The sequence below is a fragment of the Trichechus manatus genome, unplaced genomic scaffold, assembly GCF_000243295.1.
Source record: "Trichechus manatus latirostris isolate Lorelei unplaced genomic scaffold, TriManLat1.0 scaffold00021, whole genome shotgun sequence".
Classification (NCBI taxonomy): domain Eukaryota; kingdom Metazoa; phylum Chordata; class Mammalia; order Sirenia; family Trichechidae; genus Trichechus; species Trichechus manatus.
In genome coordinates, this window is record NW_004443957.1 from 7,155,139 (window position 1) to 7,166,858 (window position 11,720).

An 11,720-nucleotide genomic window follows, 5' to 3' on the forward strand; every position below is an offset into this window, starting at 1 on the left:
TCAGCCTAAGGTAAAGTAACCCCCTTGGGACATCTCATTTTATTTCCACTGAGCCCTAGTCTGCTTCTGGGAAATGGAAATAATAAGGGTAATATCAATACCTTTTGTTATAGATCACCTTATGCATTTCAAAAAATATTAATATACAATAAATACTTGAATGAATGTACTTAGATAATCATAAATCATAAATCACGAAAATACAACAGTTGGATTAAAATGATTGAATTTGTTAATTTTTCCATACAAAGTACTATTTAAGTCAAGTAAAGAAAGCTACAAGGAGCCCTGGTAGAGTAACGGTTAAGCGCTTGGCTGCTAACTGAAAAGCTGCTAGTTCGCACTCACCCAGCAACTCGACGGGAGAAAGACCTGTTAAAACCCTATGGGGCAGTTCTATTCTGTAACACATGGGGTCGTTATGAGTTCAATCGACTCGACAGCACCTAACAACAGGAAAGAAAGCTACACAAAATCTTCATAATTGAGAGGGACTTCAGAGCTCATCCTACAATTCCCACTCTGATGAACAGGCTGGCTAGAGCATGAGATCATCAGTGTGGATCAGTGTGGGGCACTCCCCTTCATGGAGCCCAGACAACTGTAAGCTCCACCCGGCCTGGGAAACTTGTGTCCTGCACAACAGAGCCACCAAAGGAAGAGAAGGTGGATAAAATTACCCAAATGCAACACCACAGCCAGGAAAGTTACTCAAAGAGTGTGCCTTAGAGATGGAGAGATAGTATATGTTCTTCCTGGACGAAGGGCAGCACATTTTATGAACATTTATAAGTGTAGAAATCATACTTGAGTAAATTATCTTCAAAATGATCATGCCCAGAAGTAAATACTGCAGTAGATAAATTATAAATTAAAGGATTCCTTCTCTCTTCCTCCACCTATCCATCCATCCATCCTATAAAATATACACTGGGCATCTACTGCATGCCCAATTACTCTGATGAAACAACAGTCACACACTTCATGAGAATTCTCTCTTCCCCACTGTATTACAGACTTCTCAAGGGTATGGACAACATTACACATATTTCTTTACCTTGAAGAGCTAGCATGGTATTTGGCTATATAGTTTATGTGTCTTGATAAACATTTGAACTGAACTGAACTTCTGGAATTCTTCACTGGTTTCAAATAATATAAAAATTACAGACTTGGTTAATCTATAAACTAGAATATTCGATGTGAAATATAATAAATAATTTAATTCAACTCAGTAAGAATAGACTAACCATGAGTGCACTGCCTAAATGAGGGGGTGAGGAGACAAACCAGACACCTTCCTTGTCCTGAAGGAATTTACATTTGAGTCATAAAAACAGGTTATATTAATAACAAACTACAACAGAAGAAGAAGGAATGAGGAGATCATGGACCAGGAAAGGTGGGGAAATATTACTGGCTAGATCTTAAATAAAGAATAATATTTTGATGTGTGGCGATCACGGGCAAGGCGGGTGGCTTTCAATATATTCTTCGTGGGCAGAATAATGTGTACAGTAAAAGGGCCAGAGTGTCAGTTTCAAGTATTTGAGGGCTAGCTTATCGAAAGTCTGCAAAGTGATACAAAGAATTTACTCGTGGGGTGATAATGAATCTCTGGAAGCCTTTGTACAGAGGAACAATAACCTATCATACTGGTGCTTTGGCAAGTTTACACTGGCAGCGATGTGCAGGCCTGATTGCAAGATACTGAGCTGAGAAATACCGATTAAGTAGACCACTGGGACGACATAAGGAAGGTCTAAATTACCTTCTGAAGAGGCATCCTATGAGTGGCTATTTAAGCTCTAAACTTATCAAAAAGGCTTGCCTGAAATCACTTAGAAAGAACATGAAGTGTACTTAGATCTTCCCTACTAGGCTGCATGGTCCTTGAGGGCAATCTAATACATCTTTCAACACCCTGCTGCACACAACACAGTGCCTTGTATATCAAACCCACTGCTGTCGAGTTGATTCCAACACAGAGACCCTATAGGACAGAGTAGAACTGTCCCATAGGGTTTCCAAGGCTGTAAATCTTTACGGAAGCAAACTGCCACGTCTCTCTCCCACTGAGGGGCTGGTGGGTTCGAACCGCCGACCTTTCGGTTAGCAGATCAGCGCTTTAACCACTGTGCCACCAGGGCTCCTTGCCTTGTATATAGTTGGTGCTAAACAAATATTTTTGAATAGATGAATGAATATAATGGAATGAATAAATGGACAAGTCAGTGTTTCTAGAGGAGTTCCCGGGTGGTACAAACAGCTTGGCTGGCGATCTACTTCCGAAAAATCAACAACTGACAACTCTGAAGTACAGTCCTCTGACACACATGGGTTTCCATGAGTCAGAATTGACTTGAAGGCAACTGGAACTGAATGTCTCTAGAAGAGAATTCGATAACCAAAGGAAAACAAAAAGATTAATAAAGAATTGTTGTGATACAAGCCTCCCAAATCTACTGATTGAATTCAAAGCAGATTATCTATCCACAAGGACAACTGTCTCATACTTCACTTTGCCTGACCTTGGGTAAAATGAAAAGCCTAAGGGAAATATTAAGAATTGCACTAAAATGTGCAAATGTTTTTTCATTACAGGGTTTGTGATCCCAAAACAGCTTCCACAATTCTAAGTATCCAGTTTATTAAAAACCTGACTATCTCTACACTTAGATTTTGTTTCATTTGATCATAGCTATGTGATCCTTTTCGTATCAGTATTTGAGTAAGATGAGGCGTGCTTTAATTTATAAATGTAAAACACATATATCCTCTCGTGTTAAAAATAAAGCCCAATAATTACGCCAAATCATCTTTCCAATCCACTCACAAATCAGGAAATGACAAGTACGCAAAAGAAAAGTTATGTTAGTGTGCATGTCATAAAACATAAATTCGGATTCCACATTCAGGACACAATTCACTCATTATACTTTATATATTCCACCTTTCAACTTGAGAAAGCAATTAATCTCCATGCAAGGCCACCCGTCAAACGCACATTTCTATTCCTGGTGGATTTGTATGCATGGGCGAACATGATTATGTTAACAATTAATATCAATCCTAGATTGATGTAACCCTAGGGAGTTAAAGGACCTACTACATTCAGTCAGCTGACTGCAGGGAGCTGTCTAGGCCTCTCAAAATGGAACCACCTGGGTTGGGGGAGGAGGCTAAATGTGAAACTCCAATGAGCAGGGAATAGGAAATTTACACAGCAGCTCAAATCCTGGACAATCCTAATCCTCCAGGACAAAATTCTAAAGCTGTAAGGGGTCCCATATGTCACCCAATGCAGCCTCTCTCCCCACATACAGAATCCTCCCATTACATCCATTATGGAGTCATCCAGCTCTGACTTAAATGCTTCCAGTGGCAGAAAGCTCACTACTTTTCAAGGTAGCCTGTCCCATTGATGGACAATTTGTATTCTTAGTATATTTTTCTATAAATTAGGTCAAAATTTGATGCCTTACTAATTCTAATTCTGGGCCAAGTAGACACTCAATAAGTATCGAAATAATGAATATTGAATAAATGAATGAATCAATGAACAAAAAAATCCCATTGCCACCAAGTCAATTCCAACTCATAGCAACCCAATAGGACAGAGCAGAACTGCCCCATAGGGTTTCCAAGGAGTGGCTAGTGGATTCGAACTGCCAGCCTTTCGGTTAGCAGCTGTAGCTCTTAACCACTGTGCCACCAGGGCTCCTAATTTAAGAATCCATTTGTCTGTTAATGAACAAATGGATTCTTAAATATAAATTGACACCTAATATGACAGAAGTAGCTGCTCAAAAATCCATGTTTTTCAGAGACAATGATAACTCAAAAAAATTAAGGATGTGACTCAATTCTTTTAACATTTCTTAAGCAAGGATCAATTATACAGAATTACGGAATAGAGCACAGCTTAATGAAAACAATGCCAAGTAACAGAAAATTAAAAATAAATAAATAAATAAAGCTGCCCACAAGTCGATTCCAATTCATGGTGACCCTACCAGCGTCAGAGCAGAACTGCTCCATAGAGTTCTCAATGGCTGATTTTTCAGAAGTAGATCGCCAGGCCTTTCTTCTGAGATGCTTCTCGGTAGACTTGAACTTCCAACCTTTGGGTTACCAGCCAAGCATGTCAACCATCTGCACCCAAGGACTCTTACTATCACTCACTTTTCTTGTTTTTAAAATAACGAGGCAGATTTTGTGATCTTAACTGTCACAACTTTTAACACTATATGACTTATCCTCAGAGATCGCTATCCCTCCCTTAAGGTGTTTACCATCTTATTTGCATTTCTATGAGAGTTCAAATCCATGTACAAATAAAGGGTAAAAGTCCCATCATGACAGGCACATGTTGCAGTTGAACAGATAGAATTTTATCTACATATTTTTGAAGAGCACTAGGTAATGTGACTGGGAAATTAACCTGAAGTTGGCATGGAAAAGATAACCTAGGACTATTTATTTCAATTACTTTATTTGAGACTAGAGTCTGGTCCCCTGCACCTACAGCTGCCATTGTATTGGCCAAATATCTGGTTCTCAGTAGCTGCACCTGTTAAATGGGGACATCACCTCTCACCTGCCAAAACACAAGGGGCTTATTCAATTGATCTTTAAAGTTTCATCCAGCAATAAGTTGCGTGATTCCGTTGCCAACACTCACTGATCCCTAATGATTCGAAGAAGCTCCAATCTCTCTGCTATCAGTTTCTAAGCCATGACAAAAGGCAAAGTGGCCAACAGGGTGGGGGTAAAAGAGATAGGCACAGGACCAGTGGTCATAGAAGCAGCTAGCACACCACATGTGCTCCAACTACCTCTCAAAGCCAAATATAAATAATATCTTGTTCACTGCTCAGCCACAGTTCTCCCTTCCCTCTGCCGCTTGGTGTGAAAAAAGTGGAAGCTGATTGCAAAATCTGTGCTCAAAGAAGCAGCTGGTAAACTCTGATTTCAAAAGAGAAAATTAATTCTGAATGGTCAAAGCATCTGTAAATCAAACCAAATCCACTACCGTCAAGTCGACCCTAACTCATAGCAACCCTAGAGGACTGAGTAGAACTGCCCTATAAGGTTTCCAAAGCTGTAAATCTTTACGGAAGCAGACTGCCACACCTTTCTCCCATTGATCAGCTGGTGGATTTGAACCACCGACCTTTTGGTTAGCAGCCAAGCACTTTAACCACTGCGCCACCAGGGCTCCTTAGCAGGTATAAAAAAATGCATAATCACAGACAGAGGTCATTCTCCAAGGAACTTTTTCACAAAGTAATTTTTTTTCACAAAGGATAAACAACAGAAGATTCACAAAGGTTAAAAGCCTTGTGTTATTTAAATGGTGCTTACCGAAATATGGCTACACCCAAGTGGCCCTAGCTGTAACAGAAGGCGAGCCCCTCCACTCCAAGGGTAGGTACCAAAAACATCTCTGGGAGCAGTGGGCTGGAAAGAGTGCCTTTGCTTGCTCTGCATCAGAACCCAGCATATAAACGGAATTATTATAATCATTATCAAAAGAATGATTTTTAACTCTGGACAAATGACACCTTTTATGACCCTAATCTTAAAATGTAGATCATAAAAAATTATGAATAACTTTGCAAAGAATGGGAATTCCAGAACACTGACATAATTGTGCTCACGCAAAACCTGTTCACAGACCAAGAGGCAGTCATTAGAACGGAACAAAGCGATAGCGCGCGGTTTAAAATCAGGAAAGGTGTACGTCAGCGTTGTATCCTTTCACCATACTTACTCAGTCTCTATGCTGAGCAAATATTCCAAGAAGCTGCACTATACGAAGAAGAACAAGGCAGCGGGATTGGAGGAAAACTCATTAGCAACCTGTGATATGCAGATGACACAACCTTGCTTGCTGAAAGTGAAGAGGACTTGAAGCACTTACAGATGAAGATCAAAGACTACAGCCTTCAGTATGGATTACACCTCAACATAAAGAAAACAAAAATCCTCACAACTGCACGCCAATAAGCAACATCATGGTAAACAGAGAAAATATGAAAGTTGTCAAGCATTTCATTTTACTTGGATCCACAATCAACACCCACGGAAGCAGCAGTCAAGAAATCAAATGATGTATTGCATTGGACAAATCTGCTGCAAAAGACCTCTTTAAAGTGTTAAAAAGCAAAGATGTCACTTTGGGGACTAAGGTGTGCCTGACCCAAGCCATGGTGTTTTCAATCACCTCATTATGCATAGGAAAGCTAGACAATGAATAAGGAGGACTGAAGAAGAATTGATGCGTTCGAATTATAGTGTTGTTGAAGAATATTAAATATACCATGGACTGCCAGAAGAATGAACAAATCTGTCTTGGAAGAAGTACAGCCAGAATGCTCCTCAGAAATGAGGGTGGCAAGACTTTGTCTTACGTACTTTGGGCATGTTGTCAGGAGGGACCAGTCCCTGGAGAAGGACACGGTGCTTGGTAAAGTAGAAGGTCAGGGCAAAAGAGGAAGACTGTCAACACGATGGATTGACATAGTGACTGCAATAATGGGCTGAAACATAGCAATGATTGTGAGGATGGCACAGGACCCAGCAGTGTTTCATTCTGTTGTACACAGGGTCAGTATGAGTCGGAACTCACTCGACAGCACCTAACAACAACAACAACCAAACTAAACAAGCCAAACCCACTGACATGGAGTCAATTCCGACTCATAGTGATCCTACAGGATAGGGCAGAACTGCCCCAAAGGGTTTCCAAGGCTATAAATCTTTATGGAAGCAGACTGCCACATCTTTCTCTTGTGGAGTGGCTAGTGGGTTTCAGTTTGCAGCCAAGCACTTTAACCATTGCACCACCAGGGCTCCTTAACAACAATCTTAAAATGTTACCTATTTTTATACTCAGAAATGTTGTTCTGTGTTGGTCTTTAGATCTTATTGAAAGATCCCATTGTACCCTCTCTTTGCTCTGAAAATCTTGCATCAGGCTTTGACCAAAACCACAATGAAACTGAAACATCAATAATTTCATTTCTAGTCCTTCTTCAATCAAAATTTCAAGATAAAAAAATGAAGTTTTAATGAGTATAATAAATTGGTTTCTCTTTCTCTAAATTAATGTCTTAATTAATGTTTGCAGAATGAGCAAGTATTTTTTGTCATTTAAGAAAAAACTAATAGTTTGTATTCCATTTTTTAAATACATATAAATTGATGAACACATCAGCATAGAAATGCATTACAAGGACATAGACACTAAGGCATTTGTCTGTATTGCTGAGATTACGGTGGTTTTTAGTGTTCTTTTTCTTGTTTGTAGTTCTCTGTGCTTCCTGTAATAAGCATGTGTTGCTTTTGGAATAAGAAGAAACAATAAGAGAATGTTCATTTAGAAAATGAATTAAGAATTGTTTCTGCAGCACAAAGGCCTGGCATTCACTCTCTCATAGGCACAGAGTTTCTCTGTAGGTCCCCCTCCCTGTTGGGGCATCTCGGATGAACAGTGAGGTCCTAGCAGAAGTGTCCTGGGTCCTAGCCCTGCAAGGTAATCAGGACACCAAAAACCTCAATCGCAGTTTATACCTCATGTGTTATCCTAAGTGTTCTGGCAAATTTAAATGTTAAACCAAAACATTCAGATTCCACTTGGTCTGAAATTTGCAATGAGCCATGGAATTAGTTCTTTGAAGCTAAAACATACCTTTTTTACCTTCAAATTTTCATTTGTTTTTGCAATAATAGTTTAAAATAGGATTTTGTAAAATAAGGATGAAAGAAATTAAGATTATCTCAGTCTTTCCTGCCATGACTAACAATTCACTCTTAAATTTATGGTGCTTATATATGTATGATGGAGTCCCTGGATGGTGCAAACAGTCAATGCACTCAGCTGCTAACCAAAAGGCTGGAGGTTCGAGTCCACTCAGAGATACCTTGAAAGAAAGGCCGGGCAATCTACTTCCGAAAAATCAGCCATTGAAAATCCTATGGAGCACAGTTCCACTTTGATACACAAGGGGTTACCATGAATCAGAATCAACTGACAGCAGTTGGTTTTACATTTGTAGGAGGCATTATTACCTATAATCTAACACAGGCCTGCTCTGAACCATGGTTTAGCTTGATAACTTCAGTACAGCCAGTGACTGAGAACACAGCTATGTTCTAATCCTAGCTCTACATTTAACAGCTATGTGACCTTGGGAAAAAGCCAGGTGACCTTGAACCTTAGCTTTGTCATAGGGAAAATGAGGATTATAATACCTGCCTCATAAAGTTTTGGGGAGTATTTCATCAAGGGAATTCATAACAGAGTGCCTAACACATTATAAATTTATAAAAGATTGCACGTGTTGTTATTCCCTATTAGAAACAGTAATGTCTTATATTTGCGTGGCAACTCATCGTCTACAAGGTGCGTTTAGATCTTTTACTGATTTGCTCCTCACAGCACCTCTTTAAGTACAAAAGGTGGTAATTACTATTCCCATTTTTCTTGTATCTGTTTAAACAGATGAGAAAACTGAGGCTCAAGGTCACACAGCCCAGAAAGTAGGTTCTAGCTCGGCTGCTAACCAAAAGGTCAGCAGTTCAAATCCACCAGCCACTACTTGGAAACAGTGTGGGGCAGTTCTACTCTGTCCTAAAGGATCGCTGTGAGTCAGAATCAACTCCATGGCAATGGGTTTGGTTTGGTTTTTTGGTTGTCCAGGCTCTTTTGCTTGGTGGCACAGATTCTCACCTGTGACCTCAAACCAAAAAACCTGTTGTCATAAAGTGGATTCTGACTCATAGTGAGAAAGATGTGACAGTCGGCTTCCCTAAAGATTACAGTGCCCCCCAAAGAACTTCATTGACAATAGGTGCCGTGCTTGAATGTAATAAAACTGAATTTCTTTTAAAATATCCTACTATTCATACTTTAATCAAATCAAACTGATATTTCCACATTACTCCAAATTATTTGGGTTTTGCTTTAGTAAAAATAGCAGTTAAGGAGTTTTTTGGAGGTTTTTGATTGTTTGTTTGAGAGCTTACTGTGTATCTCCAGCACTAGGCTAGGTGCTTCACCTAGCCATCTCATTGAAACCTCATAAACCCTATGCGGGAGGTACTGTCACAGTGCCCATTTAACAAATGGGGAAACTGAAGCACAGAAGTCCAGGACTGGAATGCAGGCAAGCTGTCTTCAAACTCCAGTTATTAGGACCTTGGTGCTGTCCAACTGGAGCCCTGATGGCACAATGGTTAAGAGGTCGGCTGCTAACCAAAAAGCCAGCAGTTCGAATCCACTAGCCACTCCTTGGAAACACTATGGGGCAGTTCTACTCTGTCCTAAAGGGTCACTATGAGTCGGAATCCACTCGACGGCAACGCGTGTGGTTTGGCTCATCTGTCCAACTGACATTTGTGAAACAGGGATACATTCAAAGTGCTTTCACACACACCAACCTATGAGCCAGGGAGTGCTCTCCTTTTAAATCTGAGGAAACCGAGGCTCGGGGATGTTACGTGACTTGTGTAAAACTCCCTCCTGAACCAGCAAAAACACCACGCAGCTCTCTGACTCTAAATATTCTTCGGAGACCCTCAAATTCCTTTGCACCTATTTGAAGAGTGAGATGTCTAGAAGCCCGGTAATTCTTGAAAAGCAACCATCCACCTCAACGACCTTAGGGTTCTCACTAGAGTCGACTGTGGAAACAGACACTCTCACGGCAGGGGGCGGGGTTGAAAGACCCTCAGGCCCTGGCGTTACTGCCGCGAAATCGGAAGTGGGCGGTGAAATTATTTACAGAGCTGCCCCTTGGGGCGGTGCCAGCTCTGCATTCCTCCTCCTACCCCCACCTGCTCCCTCCAGATTCCCGGCGGGACGGGCGAGCGCGCGCCCTGTGCCCGCGGGGGAGGGCCCGTCGGAGCCGGCCACGCGCATCTGCCAGCGGCGAGTGCGGGCGCAAGCAAAGGGCGCGCTCAGGCCGCGGCTGTGCCTCTGAAGGAGCGAAACATAAACTCGCCCCCTGGACACGCCGGACACGCCGCGCGGCGGTAAGAGCAGGCCTGACGCGCCGAGGTACCCGGGCCTCCACTTCGCTCCTGGGCGCACACACACTGGTCCGGCGCGGGACGCGGCGCGCGGCATCAAGTTCTCTTCCCACCCTCGCTGAAGGGAACCCGAGTGAGCGGAGCGCACCCGGCCTGCACGACTCCCTGGGTGGTCACGATGCGCTCTCCGACTCTCCCCGCCGGGGTCCCTCCTTGGGCCCAGACACGGGGCAAGGGCAAGAGCCGCCTGGGGAGCCGCCCGGGCCCGGCCCACCGCTCTCCTACCTGCGCCGTGGCTCCCGGCGCCTGTCCGCTCCCGGCGCCTGGCCCAGCCACCCGGGGCGCCCGGGGGACCCCCGCCCAGCATATCCCCGCCGCGCTGCCCCGCCGCTTCCTCTCAGCTGCCGGCTGACCGCGGGGGTGTGCTCACGGCCGCCGGCTCCTCCTCCTCGACCTCTTCCTCCTCCGCCCGGCTGCCCCCTTAGACACGAGCAGAGCACGGAGGGAAGTGGGGAAAGGGCGGCCGAGGAAGGCGAGCCGGCTTCCTCCTCCTGCATGGCCAGCAGCATCCTGCCCAGCCCTCGTCCACACACACACCCCCCACACGCACGCGGGGTGCGGCGGCGGGCGCGCCGGGCCAGAGCCCAGCCCTTCTCTCTGTACATGGATGGAAAACTCACTTTTTACTCTCGCTAAGTTCCTGGACGAAGACAGTTGGGGAAGTGCGCTGGGGGGACGGGTGTCACAGCGAAAGAGAAGCTGTGAGGCCTTCAGGGTACAGGAGGGCGCCTCCAAGATGCGTGATTTGGAGCTGATGGAGGAAATGAGAGGGACTAACAAGGTGAGGAGAAAAAGGAGAGATGTGAGGTGACACTGGGAAAGGTATCAGTGGAAGCAGCTGTTCAAAGAATGAGCTGTGAATCCACGTTCAACACTAGACTGGTTGGTCCCAGAGCCCCCACCTGATGTTGGTCGGTGCAGTCCCAGAATGGTAATCCTTGCCGAGCTCCTAGGCCGGCTGCACTCACCTCCTTCACTGTTTCTCTTTGATTCAAAGAAGCTATTGCAGCACCTCTAGGTAGCACCTACTACAGGACAGTGGGTGCACAGAAGTGCCAGAAATGGTTCTTGCCCTTAAGAACTCACCTCCGGTCAGGAAGATAAAACATGTTTGTGTAAAAACTAGCGTCCTACAACAGAATATGCCGAATGCCAGGGGCTTGGCACAAAAAGTATTGCAGAAGTTCAGAAGTAGAAGAGTATATGGTGAAGAGGAAGGTCAGTAAAGACTTCTGGAGGAATGGGAAGGATCTTGCTAGAATTAGAGGAAGGCCAAGGTCCCTCCAATGATAAGAATTTTGTGACTGAAAACACACAGGTGTGCTTAAAAGTTGGTGTGTTGTGGGACAGAATGAATGTGAGCATGCCTGATGGAGCTTAGGAATGTGGGCTTGTCACTTGTGGGTGACTGATTCTTAATCTGTGGCCCAGAGACCCCTATAGAGGTCCATGGATGGTTTAGATGGTTCATGGAACCCTTGAAAATATGTGCAAAATTTTGTTTCCATCTGTTTTTTAAGATAACTTTAATCAACTTATCAAAGAATTTGTGACCTAAAAAGGGTTAAGATTCACATCTGTAGACAGAAGCTGTGGAAGGTTTTGGGGCAGAGGAGTGATAT